The 16,684-nt window shown below is 39.3% G+C and overlaps 1 long non-coding RNA gene across 1 annotated transcript; it reads left to right on the top strand.

Annotated features, from left to right (window-relative positions):
• The first annotated feature begins 5,328 nt into the window (after window positions 1-5,328).
• LOC134737791 (uncharacterized) lies at window positions 5,329-14,808 on the top strand. The gene is made up of 3 exons (XR_010123052.1): window positions 5,329-5,588; window positions 11,114-11,214; window positions 14,562-14,808. It is a non-coding gene; the product is annotated as an uncharacterized LOC134737791 (long non-coding RNA).
• The last annotated feature ends 1,876 nt before the right edge of the window (window positions 14,809-16,684 follow it).

The raw sequence follows: 16,684 nt of genomic DNA, 5'->3' as shown, positions 1-16,684 counted from the left end.
TATGCTGAACCCCCTTGGGCACTCTCCAATTAGATGTTCTGGGTCCTCTCAATTCTTAGTCCTTTAATACCTGTTTTTCTCCTTCTCTTATTCGGACCTTGTGTCTTCCATTTAGTTTTTCAATTCATACAAAACCGCATCCAGGCCATCACTAATCATTCTATACGACAAATGCTCCTTCTAACAACCCCACAATATTGCCCCTTACCACAAAATCTTCCTTCAGCTTAATATCTCCTACTCTAGGCTCCCATGCCGCCCCTAATCCTTCTCGAAACAGCCCTGAGAAATATTGCCCATTATCTCTCCATACAACCCCCGAAAAATTTTCACTGCCCCAACTCTTCAATACTATTTTATGTTATTTTTCTTATTGATATAAAAAGACAGGAATGTCAGGCCTCTGGGCCCAAGCTAAGCCAACATATCCCCTGTGATCTGCAAGTATACATCCAGATGGCCTGAAACAAGTGAAGAATCACAAAAGAAGTGAAAATGGCGGGTTACTGCCTTAACTGATGACATTCTACCATTGTGATTTGTTCCTGCACCACCTTAACTGAGCGATTGACCTTGTGAAATTGCTTCTGGCTCGGACGCTCCCCAACTGAGCACCTTGTGACCCCTGCCCCTGCCCGCAAGAGAAAAAGCCTCTTTGACTGTAATTTTCCACTACCCGCCGAAATCCTATAAAACAACCCCACCCCATCTCCTTTCGCTGACTCTCTTTTCGGACTCAGTCCGCCTGCACCCAGGTGAAATAAACAGCCTTGTTGCTCACACAAAGCCTGTTTGATGGTCTGTTCACACGGACGCACGTGACAATCCTGATTTCTTTTATTCTGCTGATGCTGCACTCCTTGACACTTACAACACTCCGGTGCCTTACATATTGTGAATTAAATAGAATTTAAGGTATTTGACAGTCTATTATCTCATTTTCCTGCACTCCCCTAATTCCTCCCTCATTTTCCAATATTCTTTCTTCTACATAATGAGATCTCAACCTGGATGCCCTCCTTGGGAAGATCGCAAACATTGTTGATTCCGTGCTGCATTGCCAACCCTGACCCCCATGACAGCCAAGCTCTTCCCCTTACTCTGCCCTTAACATCCATATCATTCTGACTCTACAGGACCTCAACCACTACCCACTCCTCTTCATCTATATTACCTCAAATTCAGCCTATCCTTCAAGAACATTACCTTGAAGGCCCATGTTACCATCCATATCTTATATAAAATGACATCAACCCTGTCTACTCTGAGAGCCAATGATTTTTTCTTCCTGCTGATGGAAGAGCCTCTACCAGAGGATTTTCTTTATTATGACAGAATAATATACCATAATATACCAAACCACCTGCAGATACCTACCTTCTGACCAGACTCCAACATTAACTAACTGTGTGAGATAGAGCAAGCCTTGTTTTCCTAGGTATAAAATAAAAGGGTCTAAATGAAACAGCCTCACAAATCGAGCATCTCTATGGGCCACCTGAACTAAATCTTTAATCCCTCCTTTTTTTACTTCAATATTTTTAAATAATACCTTTTACCTTTCAATAATAATAATAGATGTTAACCTTTCAATACCTTTTAAATAATACCTTTTACTTCAATAGCTTTTAAAAGAATTGGGAAAAATTTGTAGCAAACTTACTAACAGAAATGAGAAAGTAGTCCTGACAAAGAGGATGATGTCCCAAAGGAAATGATGCAGTCAAAAAAAAACTTCACATGAAGAGAACTCTCAGAGATATTTCACAACATGGAAAGCACACAGGATAAGATGTTGGAAACAGATACAAACTTAAAAAGGAGTATGACAATTCACTGTTGACCAAAAAAAAAAAATCAAACTTTGTAAAATATTTAAAGAGGTTTATTCTGAGCCAAATATGAGCGACCAAGTTCTGTGACACAGCCCCAGGAGGTCCTGAGAACCAAGGTGGTTGTGTTACAGTTTGGTTTTATAAAATTTAAGGTGATAGAAGTTGAAGGCAGAAATCAACCAATTCATGTATGGTGTACATTGGTTCTGTCTGAAAAGGTGGAACAACTCAAAGGGCTGGCAGGGAGGGGGCAGTGGGGGCACACCCCAAGTCATACATAGAGTTGAAGATTTTCTGATTGGCAACTGGCTGAAAGAGTTGTTATTATCTAAAGACCTAGAACCAATAGAAAAGAATGTCTAGGTTAAAATAAGATGTTTTGCAGACCAAGGTTTTATCATGCAGATGAAACCTCCAGTAAATGTCTCTAATCACACTTAAAAAGGTGCCAGACTCTTAATTAATCTCTCCTGGATCAGGAAAAGACCTGGGAAAGGAAAGGGGATTCTCTACAAAATGTAGATTTTCCCCACAAGAGACAGCTTTCCAGGGCCATTTCAAAATATGTCAAAGAAATATATTTTGGGATAAAATACTTTCATTTATTTTAGGTCCTGCTGTTATGTGATGCTATACTGGAATCAGGTAGGAATTTGGTGTCTTATTGCTACAAAGAGTCTGTTTTTTCAGTCTTAAGATGTGTTTTAATGCAAATGAGGTCAGCTGTGCCTGAATTGCAAAGGGAGGAGAGTACAATGAGAAATGTCTGACTCCCCCTTCCCATCATGGCCAGAACTAGTTTTTGAGGTTTACTTTGGTTTATTTCCCTTCTAGAGGAGGAATCCATTCAGTCGGTTGGATGTGCTTAAGATTTTATATATGGTTCACATCACCACAACAAGGAAAAGATGTTCACTGTTTTATAAGAGGGCAAATACTGTTCAAGCTACACTTGATAAGTTTTCTACTTCTCAGTGTTTTAAATTCTGAATGTTCTAGTGTTTAAGTTGCAGTATACTAAGTAAGTATTAGTTTTATACATTTATAACCGACAGTAAGAGAGTTTTTAATGTTTTGACCAAAATTTTTAGCGGTCATGTTAACAATTGTGATTCTTCCCATTGAGATTGCGCATTTTTCACTTGCACAGTTATTTTTATGATGCCACACTACTGAGCAAAGTGAGAGCTGTCTATATTGATTTGCATATTTATAAGTTGACATTTCAATTTTTCATCACAAATTTAAATAGTTGCTGTATAGGTAAAGGGAAAGTTTCCCCTTCAACCTCAGAAAGTTTGCTGAAAAATCAACTCATAAAAGGCAGATTAATAGGAGAAAAAGCATACAAATGTATTTGATCATAGCTTCGCATGACACAGGAGCCTTCAGAATGAAAACCCAACTTCCTAATGCAGAAGCTTATATACCATCTTGAGGTTACAGAAAGAATAGAGGCATGGATCCCGGCAAACTAGGTATGGGACAGGGAGAAGAGGAATTCTGTTGAAGAACAATATGTAATTACTAGGCAGAATTCAGTGGACTTGCAGAACATACAATGGTCTAGGACAAAGTCTATTAGGCCTGCAGAGCAGGCAATGGTTTGTGACAAAAGTCTGTACAGGTTTGTTAACAGACATTAGTCTTCCTTCCTGCGATATGCATTGAGGACTGAACTTTGACCTTTTTTCTTTTGCCCAAATTCCCATCTAAGGGACCTTAGGAGTCACACCCTTGAAACCATAGAACCTGGTTTGCTATTAACCTGGTATAATGTGGATTACTTTCCAACCCGACTCTAGTATAGCATCACATGACAGACAGCAGACCCTCTGTATCTTAACTCAAGCATTTCTTTCTACCGACTTCAAGTGTTTATACAACAGTTTAACTTTCTCAGTTGTCATCTTGAGAATCCCTAATACTCATCTATGATTTGTAAGCCCAAGTTTCAAGATATCCTGACTGTTCAGGCCAAACCAATGTCCTGCCTATTCAGGCCAAACTTTGTGTGTATTGATTTATTGTTTTACTTGCAATTTCTGTCTCCCCGAAATGTATAAAACCAAACTGTAGGCCAACCACCTCGGGTGCACTTTCTCAGGCCCTCTTAAGATTGTGCAACTATGGGCCGTGGTCATTCATATTGGCTTATAATTAACCTCTGTAAATATATATTGGCAGAATTTGTGTTTCTCATCATCGGGGTTCAGTTAATGAAAACTCATGGAAGAGACCAAAGGTGGTTGTTTTCTTCTCTAGTAGGTCCAGACTTTAGGTAGATAAGGAAATTTAGAGAGCAACTTCATCCTATGCTTTGGGAGAAATGGGGGAAGGTGGGAGCATCAGAGAGACTATGAGGCTTAAAGTCCAGTTCAAAGCAGCATATTTTGGAGTATCTATTTCCAAGCTCTAACATTACTAAAGATGTAATTTCCAGCAAATTTCTCCTTGAAGTTGTGCAGAATGTGCAAGTGAACATTGACTGTGCCTAAATAAAGGAGGCTTTGTACATATTGGTATTTTAAATCCTCCCCACAACACACACACACACACGTCCACCATAACCACCCCACACTTTTCTCTTTGGAGTTCCTTCTTATGTAAAGTGGGAGAAAGATTTTCTTTTCCTAAGCAAAGTTTGAAAAGGACAACCCAGCTTATTCTTGGGGAGAGTTTTATGGAAATTGAGGGTCTGGAACTTGTTTTCCCTAAAACTACTTGTGGCCACATACAACTTAATTTTGGTGCACCTGCAGGGTAAGTAGTGCCCCAGTTTAAAGACCCTGGCTATTAATATCCTATGATGCTGATCTAGGGCCCAGTTTCTTTCCTCTACCCTCACCCTCTCTCACTATGGCTTTGGTTTTATTGAACTAGTGGCACCTTTCTCAGCTGCAGTTCATGGAGCTATTAATATGTCATGGGCTTTCTGGCTTGGTTTGCTGGCTTTGTACTGCACTCAGCCAGTGCCTGCAGGGGGCAAGCTGCGCCAGGTTCTTGTGAATGAAAAGAAAGGAATAATCACAAGGCACACCCCATTGCATCTTTTCCCAAGCAGCTTCCTGTGTATTGACTTGTACTAACAATAAAAGGGAAATTTCTTAGGTGTAATTTTCCACACCCTAAGTTCAAACAGCACAAGCTTGCTCAAACTGAAGCCCACAAGGAATGTTTCACAGATAATTGGTATGTTCTAACTTAATTCCTTAGATTTTTTTCTTGCATTCCAGACATTGCTAGCCTGGATTCACATGTAAAGAGCAGTATGCAGGAGGAAAAATATTTAACAACTTGTATTTTTTCCATTGAATGCTCCAAACATATTACCTTTCTCAAATTCAAATTATTAGATATTTTCAGAAAGCTCAGGATCCTACTTTATTGCTTAAAAGAATTAGCCTCAAAAAATAGAAAACTTTTTAGATATATTGAAGACTTTCTTTGGAATATTGATGAGTCAGGCACAGAGCTAGAAATAAACTGATGTCTTTATCCCTTACAATCACATGCTATTCCAAGAAGACCATAGAGAAGGGAGTGCTCTGTGTGGCACTCTCACTAGAGACAAGAAACTCATTTCCTTATTTCTGTGTAACGTCTCACTCACATCTCTTAAGAAGGAGTCAGCCAAGTCAACAATATAATAAAACCCAATTGGAACTGTGGACCCAGTGCTGCCAGGACTCTCTTTCAGTCTCTTTTGTTTTTATATATTTTTCTGCATATGGGCCTCATCCTCTCTCATTAGTGAGTAGTTTTCTTTATTATTATTATTATTATTGTTATTGTTATTGTTATTATTTTACTTTAAGTTCTGGGATACGTGTGCAGAACGTGCAGGTTTGTTACATAGGTATACACCTGCCATGGCGGTTTGCTGCACGCATCAACTTCTCATCTACATTAGGTATTTCTCCTAATGCTATCCCTCCCCTGACAGGCCCCGGTGTGTGATGTTCCCCTTCCTGTGTCCATGTGTTCTCATTGTTCAACTCCCACTTATGAGTGAGAACATGCAGTGTTTGGTTTTCTGTTCCTATGTTAGTTTGCTGAGAATGATGGTTTCCAGCTTCATCCATGTCCCTGCAAAGGACATAAACTCATACTTTTTTTAATGTCTGCATAGTATTCCATGGTGTATATGTGCCACATTTTCTTTACCTAATCTATCATTGATGGGCATTTGGGTTGGTTCCAAGTTTTCCCTATTGTGAACAGTGCTGCAATCAACATACATGTGCATGTGTCTTTATAGTAGAATGATTTATAATCTTTGGGTACATACCCAGTAATGGGATTGCTGGGTCAAATGGTATTTCTGGTTCTAGATCCTTGAGGAATCACCACATTGTCTTCCACAATGGTTGAACTAATTTGCACTCCCACCAACAGTGTAAAAGCATTCCCATTTCTCCACATTCTCTCCAGCATCTGTTGTTTCCTGACTTTTTAATGATCACCATTCTAACTGGCATGAGATGGTATCTCATCATGGTTTTGATTTGCATTTCTTTAATGACCAGTGATGATGAGCTTTTTCTCATATATTTGTTGGCCACATAAACGTCTTCTCTTGAGAAGTGTCTGTTCATTTCCTTTGCCCACTTTTTGATGGGGTTGTTTTTTTCTTGTAAATTTGTTTAAGTTCCTTGCAGATTCTGGATATTAGCCCTTTGTCAGATGGATAGATTGCCAAAATTTTCTTCCATTCTGTAGGTTGTCTCTTCACTCTGATGATCGTTTCTTTTGCTGTGCAGAAGCTCTTTAGTTTAATTAGATCCCCTTTGTCAATTGACTTTTGTTGCCATTGCTGTTGGTATTCTAGTCATGAACTCTTTGCCCATGCCCATGTCCTAAATAGCATTGCCTAGGTTTTCTTCTATGGTTTTTATGGTTTTAGGTCTTACATTTAAGTCTTTAATCCACCTTGAGTTAATTTTTGTTTAAGGTGTAAGGAAGGAGTCCAGTTTTCTGCATGTGGCTAGCCAGTTTTCTCAATACCATTTATTAAATGGGGAATCCTTTCCCCATTGCTTGTTTTTCTCAGGTTTGTCAAAGATCAGATAGCTGTAGATGTGTGATGTTATTTCTGAGGCCTCTGTTCTGTTCCATGGGTCAATATATCTGTTTTGGTACCAGTACCATGCTGTTTTGGTTACTGTAGCCTTGTAGTATAGTTTGAAGTCAGGTAGTGTGATGCCTCCAGCTTTGTTCTTTTTGATTAGGGTTGTCTTGGTGATATGGGCTCTTGTTTGGTTCCATATGAAATTTAAAGTAGCTTTTTCTAATTCTGTGAAGAAAGTCAATAGTAGCTTGATGGGGATAGCATTGAAACTATAAATTACTTTGGGCAGTATGGCCATTTTCACAATATTGATTCTTCCTATCAATGAGCATGGAATGTTTTTCCATTTGTTTGTTTCCTCTCTTATTGTCTTGAGCAGTGGTTTGTAGCTCTCCTTGAGGAGGCCCTTCACATCCCTTGTAAGTTGTATTCCTAGGTATTTTATTCTCTTTGTAGCAATTGTGAATGGAAGTTCACTCATGATTTGGCTCTCTGTCTATTATTGGTGTATAGGAATGCTTGTGACTTTTGTATATTGATTTTGTATCCTGAGATCTTGCTGAAGTTGCTTATCAGCTTAAGGAGATTTTGGGCTGAGATAATGGGGTTTTCTAAATATACAATCATGTCATCTGCAAACAAAGACAATTTGACTTCCCCTCTTCATATTTGAATACCCTTTATTTCTTTCTCTTGCCTGATTGCCCTGGCCAGAACTTCTAATACTATGTGAATGGGAGCGGTAAGAGAGGGCATCCTTGTCTTGTGTCAGTTTTGAAAGGGAATGCTTCTAGCTTTTGCCCATTCAGTATGATATTGGCTGTGGGTTTGTCATAAATAGCTCTTATTATTTTGAGATACATTCCATCAATACCTAGTTTATTGAGAGTTTTTATCATGAAGGGGTGTTGAATTTTATTAAACGGCTTTCTGCGTCTATTGAGAATCACGTGGTTTTTGTCCTTGGTTCTGTTTATGTGATGGATTATGTTTATTGATTTGCGTATATTGAACCAGACTTGCATCCCAGGGATGAAGCTGACTTGATTGTGGTGGATAAGGTTTTTGAAGTGCTGCTGGATTCAGTTTGCCAGTATTTTATTCAGGATTTCTGCATCGATGTCATCAGGAATATTGGCCTGAAATTTTCTTGTTTTTTTTTTTTTGGATCTCTGTCAGGTTTTGATATCAGGATGATGCTAGCCTCATAAAATGAGTTAGGGAGGAGTCTCTCTTTATCTATTGTTTGCAATAGTTTCAGAAGGAATCGTACCAGGTCCTCTTTGTATCTCTGGTAGAATTCGGCTGTGAATCTGTCTGGTCCTGGGCTTTTTTTGGTTGGTAGGCTATTAATTACTGCCTCAATTTCATACCACCACTGGGGTATGAGAAAAAACTTTTGCAGCTAGCTCAGTGTCTGCCCAAATGGCTGCCTAATTTTGTGCCTGAAACCCAGGGCCCTAGTAGTGTAGGCACCTGAGGGAATCTCCTGGTCTGTGGGTTGCGAAGACCATGGGAAAAGTGTAGTATCTGGGCTGGAATGCGCTGTTCCTCACAGCACAGTCCCTCATGGCTTCCCTTGGCTAGGGGAGGGAGTTCCCCAACCCCTTGCACTTCCCAGGTGAGGTGACACCCCACCCTGCTTCAGCTTGCCCTCCATGGTCTTCACCCACTGTCTAACCAGTCCCAATGAGATGAGCTGGGTACCTCAGTTGGAAATGCAGAAATCACCCACCTTCTTCATTGATCTCACTGGGAGCTGCAGACCAGAGCTGTTCCTATTCAACCATCTTTCAGGGTGAATTAGCTGAGTAGTTTTCCATATGTTTGGGTAAACATATAGAAAACTCTTGAATTTGACCTCCTACAACTTCTACCATATAAACCAAAATTAAAATTCTAAGCGTTTCAACTGACTGATGGATCCTCCTCTTGGCCAAGGGCATTCCAAAGTAAACCTGATAATCTATTTCTGGGTTCTGGCCATGATGGAAATGATGTGGTGAGGTGGGGGCAGGACAGACACGCCTTATTGTACTCTTCTCCCTTTGGAATTCAGGCACAATGAACCAGCAGTAACATTAAAACAGAGATCTTAAGCCTGACAAAACAGACTCTGTAGCAATAAGACACCAAATTCCCACCTGACTATACAGCATCATGCGGCAGACAGCAAGCCGTGATAGAAATGAAAGTATTTTACCCCAAAATATATTTCTTTGACATATTTTGAAATGACCCTATAAAACTGTTTCTTGTGGAGAAAATTTACATTCTGTAGCGAATCCCCTTCCCTTTCTAGGTCTTTACCCTGATCCAGAAGAGCTTAATTAAGAGTCACACCTTGTTAGGTCTGATCGGAGACATTTACTGTCTATTCTCTCTGAAGCCCGCTACCTGGAGATTTCATCTGCTTAGTAAAACCTCAGTTTGCACAACGTCCTATTTTAATGCAGACATTCCTTTCTATTGATTCCAGATTTTTGGGTAATAGCTCTTCCAATCAATTGCCAATCAGAAAATCTTTGAATCCACCAAACCAATTATACATCTTACATGTATTAGTTCATGTCTTATGCCTTCCTAAAATGTATAAAACCAAGCTGTAGCCCAACCATCTTGGGCACATGTTTTCAGGATCTTCTGGAGCTATGTCATGGTCACCATGTATACCTCAGAATAAAACTTCAAGGACTCTTTCATTGACTCTCCATTGACAACCACGAGAGTTGGACTTCTCTCTCTCATTATCTCTCTCTCGCTCGCTCCTCTTCCCCCTCAAGCCCAAAAGTCCTTGAGCATAGAATTCATTGATTAAAGGATTAAAGTGTGGGAGACCAAGGCAATGACCAGAGATTTGGAATAATGCAATATGTTCATAGAAAACCAAAATACTTTGATGGAGTGGAGAAAAATCCAGTCATTAAGACCATCAGTGATCTTATATAACATATTTGGGTTTTACTTTGAAGGCAATGAAGGAGTCATTGAAGGATTTTAAGCAGAGTGGTGGCAGGATCAAAATTCATTTTAATGCATGCACTGTAGCCTGGAGAGAGGACTTGGAGGGGATTGAGTTCATATGGCCATGCATCAGTGCCAGTGACCTGCAATATTTCCCTTGTCCCCTGCTATCTGTGAGACAATTCATGTGAGGGGTTTAGGTAACAGGGAGTAGCCTTCATTTCTTTCCCTTGAGTGAGGAAAAAAAATTACTTTTAATTGCACATTTGTAAACTGCTGCCAGAGTGTCTCTACTTGAGCTACCTCTATAGGAAACTGTCCTGTACTTCTTTCCTAATTTGACCTCTTAAGGAGTCAAGTCTTGTTGTCTGGCCTTGTCTAATGGCTACAGGACAGTTTTCTTGTTGCTTTCCTCTCAGACGTATTAGTTATTATTTCTGATTAATAGTTCATGCCTGGCAACCCTCAGGAAAAGTCTCCAAATCATCCATGTCACTGATAGGGTTAGAAGCTGCTATACATAAACCCTCTTTTGTTCCCTGTCATTGAGAACTGACATTTCATTATCTGTGTGTTACTTTCCCCCTTAATGATCAACAAGCTTTGTTTGACATGAGCAGCAGATGAATTTGCCTAAGAAAGTTTGCTTTAACAGAAGACTGTCCAAAGGCATTCTTGCTGGACCTGAAAATTAGCTACATGCTAGCAAGCATGAATCATCCTTAGACGTCTATGAAAACCATAAAGACAGTGTGTAAACGTCACAGTCCATAGGCTACTGGCTTTTGTTCTTTAATAAACTGCCATTGCTAAAGGGGGAAAAAAACTAAGCGTACCATACACTTTACCTCAGAACCATTTTTATTATTTATGTTACTCAGTGGAGTCCAGCTGAAAGGTTGAAAACCACCTAATATTTTGGGTAAATTATCTCCCTTAAAACAAAGCCCCTTTGTTAGTGAGTCAATGGAAGAAACAAAGTAATGCTGAATCGAATCTTCAGAGGACAAAAACCAAGAGAAAGTGGGAACTCAGAGAGGACATGCAACATTTGAGTGGATAATGGCACATTTTCTAGAATTGATAAAAGACATCAATTCTCAGATTCAGGAAGCCCCAAACAAACAAGGTAAATAAAAGGAAACCTGCATCTAAACACATTGTGCTGAATATGGTCATAAGCACTTAACTTCTGTTTCCAAACCTCTTCTGTGTTTTGGGTTTTGTTTTGTTGTTAATGTAGAATGCTACAGGCTCCATGTGCCAGATGTTCTCAGCCCAGGTCCTGGATGTGGCTTCGGTTCTGCCTGTGCTCTCTTGTGAGACTTGGAAGCTAGAAGTGAGGTAAGGCTATCTTCCTGCTGCAGTTTTTTCCACCCAATAAGGTCCGGAGACGTGAATGTTTCAAGGAAGTGGCACAGCTGGACTCTGATCCAGTACCTGACAGCCACTGGCATGAGGGACTACAGGCATGTAAGGCAGGTTTTGGTGGCTAGACTCAGCATTCTCCTGTTTAGTCACCCACCCTGTGGAGCGTCCTGACTTCTAAAGCATAACTACAGTGGTGAGTCCTGCATGTCGTAGTGATGACAGCCCTTGACACTCCTCCTGTGTTAAATCTCACCCCTTGACACTCCTCCTGTGTTAAATCTCACCTGCTCTCAGTGTTGTCTCTTTCTCCTCACTCATAACCTGAGGATGCTAATGTAGGCCTCCCATGACCCAGACCTTCAAACCAACTAGAGAAGGAATGGAAAAGATACATACAGAAAGTCATCTCTCCTTAATGCATTTGGCTCACTCTGAGGGGCAGCTGCCCACTCCTTCTCTGTCTCTGTCTCTGTCTCAGGTGGAGTTCCCTATTCTGGGTGCCTGGTTTAAAATGTTCATGTTTGGCAAGAAATTCAGCAAGAAAGCCCTGCAGTGCTGAGCCCAGGGTAGTAAGACTTCTACCACTGAACCCTCTGATAAATTCCCTCTGTCTTTGTTCAGGGAACCCTTGTAAATAATCAGTCTCTTCTACCTTGTTTTTCTTCCTTTTCATTTTAGTTTCTTCTTTGATGAGATTCACAGTCTTGTAAGTGTAATTATAGTTCTTGGAATTGCTAATTCCACTTTAACATTTTTTTTTCCTTAACAATTTATCTTTTTTGGCTTTTGTTTTATTTAATTTCTGATAATATTCTTAGGACTTTGAATAGATGTGCTTTCTCTTGCTAAATAAGTGAAATGCTTTATCTTATTATTATTTTTAATATTAATAGTAAAAGCAATGAAGACTGAATTGACTTCTGAGCATCTCTGTGACCTCATCCCAAAAGTTTTCTTTATTATGAGTTCTCATTTTTGTTATTTTATTCAAATATGTTATTTGCTGATTGGCTTACATGTTATTTCAGTGGTTATACTGGAGAGTTTTAAACATTTTCCATATGATTTAGTTGTGATTTATTTAAATTCTTGCATCAATAATAGTTAGAACAATAAATCATTACTTATCATAATCTTTCATTTAATTGCACTGTGACCAATCAACCTAATCTGAAGAATTTCTTATGTTGTTAGTTTATTCAGATTTTATGTCTCATTTTTATGTATGTTTTATAACTATCAGAAAGAAAATAAATTCTATGTTTTGGGGGTATATACATCTATAAACTGCTACAATTTCTACTTTTTAAAAAGTACTGTGTATTGAGCACATACTCATTACAACTGTTGTGCTTGGTGCCTTATGTATGTGTTCCCAAATATTTGATAGTAACCCTATCAACCTCAACATATTTGATAGTAAATATTAACACTGTTTTACAGATGATGAAACCAAGGCTCAGATTTTTCTTTAATGTTTTAAATGTTGTAGACTGCTTGTGATATCTAAAATATCTCACCCTGACTATATTTCTGTTTTTTCTTAATTTTTGATAATTTTTCCTATGTATTTTGTTTATATATTTATCTGTGCCTAGAGATTCCATATGTTTGTCTTTAATGTTAATTATGCCTTTTACCAACATAAAATTACTTTATTCTATTTGTTGAGCTTCACTTTAAAACTTCGGCACTGAAATGATGATTCTAAGTGGAGGGAATTAAAAGGAGAGGAAGGAATTTGCAGGTATAATCCTCAGTAATTTCTATTTATTCCATTTATTTTAAGTCATTCCATTTATTGTAAGGTCTCTTGCAGATGCTCTAGACTTGGGGCCAGTAGATTATGAGCTTTACTGTTGACTTATTCAGGATTTTAAAAAAGTAATCCTGGTCTCTACCTATCTTGCAGGCATGTTGTAAGGAGAAAATGTAATAACAAGTATTCCTTTTGATTATTTTAAGGACCTATGTAAATTGAGCACAGAATTATTTCTTCACAAGTTTTCCCTCTGGCCTCTTCCTTGATGAAGCCTCTAACCTTACTAGGGTTAATATAACTGTTAAGTCTCCTGATTCCTGACCTCAGAATCCTGAGACACTGATCCAAGGAAAATAATTCTATCCATTAAGGAATTTCTAGTGCTTAGCTTTTGTGTTCCCTGAGAGAATGTTAAAGAAGCAAAAGTCTTGTCAATATTCACTGATGTTCTCAGTCAAAAACTTACATAGATACTCGAAGCCAAACAAAATATGTAGATGTCTGAAGCCGTGAGTCTCCCAGATATCACTTAAGGTATATCCTCAAGACAAGATGTCACAATCTAAAACTGGTGTGCAGCAAACTGAAAGGAAACTCCCTCCTCAATGAGCCAAATTCCTAGCATAGTCTCTCTCAATTTCAGAATTTCCCATATTTTCCTGTCAATCTCATTCATCCAGGCATTTCCCATTGGGTTAATATGGTTTATTTTCCCTTAAAAATATTATTACTCATTCTTAAGAATTTTCTCCTCTGGCTAAATCATTCTAGCAGGTGATTTATGGGACCGTTTCTCCCTGACACATGCCATTCTGCAACTATTTTGTTTGCAATTACAAATCTGCTATGCAGGGAGCAAACACTATGTTTTATTCATTTCTGTATCCCCAACGACTAGCTTAGTACCCTTGCATATGGGTTTGCTGAATTCAGTTTATTGGATTTTCAAAACACTTTATTTTTAACAAAACATATACCTGTCTTTTATTTCTATATCAGGATGTTAGAAAGGGATGCCTGCCACCTCATCTCACACATAGAAGGGTTTTTTACTTCTGTGGACTGCTGAGAGTGCTTAATATATGGCCACTATAGTTGAAAGACATACGGCTTTGGTTTGAGGTCTGATGAGAATCTTGATACAAAATGTGGGCTAATGGTTCCAGTGGCTGAAACAGGGCATGTGCTGTTATATTGAGTTGGAACAATACTAGTACAGTTTGTCAGGGTGAGGGATGGTGATGGGAACCATGTGTAAAAAAGAGCCTTAGGGGCTTATCCTATATGGCCACCTAAAGAGGCAGAAGAACCCTAGCAGCAAAAACCTGGAGATGAATATTACATTACCAGGAGCTACAGGAGGCATAAGTGACCATCTACATTAAAGAAGTGTCTGCTAAGGACAAGGAAACTGAAGCCTGAGAGGCCTGATCATAGCTTCTGAAGACCCAGAAAAGAGCTTCTTAGAAGATTCTGCTTTAAACATCTGCCATGTTTAAATTGACTTTGTTCACTCTGATTCAACTGATGCTTTTTCTATCCCTTTTATACTCCCTAGTCAGCAAGTCCCGGGGTAAGAAAGAAGATCAGAATAAGAAGCAACCAACCACATCCCTCCTTCCCACTAGAGGCTTCCAGGCAGAAACAGGCTGATACAGGGAGAGGAGGAGAAGACGCATGACTAAGTCACATTTTGATATCTGTTTAATAACAATTCTAATCTCATGTTCTCACTTATTTGTGAGATCTAAAAATCAAACAGTTGAACTCATGGAGATAGAGAGTAGAAGAATGGTTACCAGAGGCTGGGAAGGGTAGTGGGGGTTTGAGGGAAAGTTGGAGATGGCTAATGGATACAAAAAAATAGAAAGAATAAATAAAATCTAGTATTTGATAGCACAACAAGGTGACTATAGTCAGTAATAATTTAATTATACATTTTAAAATAACTAAAAGAGTCTAATTGGATTGCTTGTAACACAAAGGATAAATGCTTGAGGGCATGAATACCCCATTTTACATGATGTGATTATTACTCATCATTACTCATTGCATGCCTGAATCAGAACATCTCATGTACCCCATAAATATATACATCTACTATATACCCACAAAATTGAAATAAATAATTTTAAAATAATAATAATAATTCTAGTTACTGACTTCACACTGTGCTTATTATTTTAAATGTCCTAAATAGAAAACACTTGGAATTCACTGGAGTTTCCATCTGGGAGCAGGGAAAGATGATCTCCTCTGAATCAACAATAACAAGGTGGAGGGAGATAATTAACTTGTGCTCTCCTTTATATCCTGAATTATACATGATTGATCCCTCTACGACAGGATACACTCAATGACCAGTGAGGGATGAGGGGCAGGTGTAAAGCCAAGACCTACAAAGGTTATCTAGAGCCCATAGAATGTCAGCTAGATATCTGTTGCAAAAAATAGAACCTACTCTGGCTAGTTTAAGCAGAAAAAAAAAATATTATGTGATATTCAGTAGCTCTGCGGGCTGGAGAAATAAGCTTATGACTGAGTTTCCAAAAACTATTCCCAGAAGAAACTCACCCTGTAACAGTGCTTCCACCATGGACCCCTAAACCAATCCACTGGCATCTTTACCCAGTCTGTTTTCTCACATGACTCACTCCAAAACTGCAAGTCCAGTTGGTGGACTCTAGATCACATGCCAGCACCATTCTAACAAAGAGAGGGAACAATCATAATAGGGGAACAATCAAAATATAGAGTACATTTACAAAATGTTGGACAGCCAAAAATGACAGAAGTCCTCAGCTCAAGGTGTATAGTATCTAGTGTGCCCTGCACACTCGCTTTTCTTTCTTGTTTTATATTTTTAACTTTTATTTTAGGTTTGGGGGCACATGTGAAGGTTTGTTACACAGGTAAACTCATGTCACAGGGGTTTGTTTAGATAATTTCATCACCCAGCTATCAAGCCCAGTATTCAATAGTTATCTTTTCTGCTCCTCTCCCTCCTCCCACTCTCCACCCTCAAGTAAACCCCAGTGTCTGTTCTTTCTTTCTTTGTGTTCATAATTCCTTTTTTTTTTTCGAGCAGAGGGGCATCCACAGTAATTTGATTGTAACAGAGAAACCAGGCCGCAATAAGCCTACATGATTAGAGCAAATGATGATTCCTTCCAGCGGGTGAAAACTGAATCCTGCTGGCAGCACAAAAAGCCTAGAATATCCTCTTTCCTGGCACCACCCTGCGCCACTGGACTCACAGTGTGAGATGAGTGACTGCACAACCACATTCAACAAAGGGAGGAGGTCCAGCTGGGCAGAGACGACATCCCAACCGGAGAAGATTACACAATCATTCAAGAGGATGCCAAGATAAAGTACAGTTACCTACTCTCCATGATTCTTTGCTGAGAAAGGTGAGGGTTTGACATCAGCAGAAAATTATGTTCTTGGGCCGGGCACGGTGGCTCACGCCTGTAATCCCAGTGCTTTGGGAGGCTGAGGCAGGTGGATCACGAGGTCAGGAGATCAAGACCACCCTGGCTAACATGGTGAAACCCCGTCTCTACTAAAAATACAAAAAATTAGCTGGGCGTGGTGGCGGGTGCCTGTAGTCCCAGCTACTCGGGAGGCTGAGGCAGGAGAATGGTGTGAACCTGGGAGGCGGAGCTTGCAGTGAGCCAG

Source organism: Pongo pygmaeus, chromosome 1 (assembly GCF_028885625.2).
Source record: "Pongo pygmaeus isolate AG05252 chromosome 1, NHGRI_mPonPyg2-v2.0_pri, whole genome shotgun sequence".
Classification (NCBI taxonomy): Eukaryota; Metazoa; Chordata; class Mammalia; order Primates; family Hominidae; genus Pongo; species Pongo pygmaeus.
This window is presented reverse-complemented; position numbering and strand designations above follow the sequence as displayed.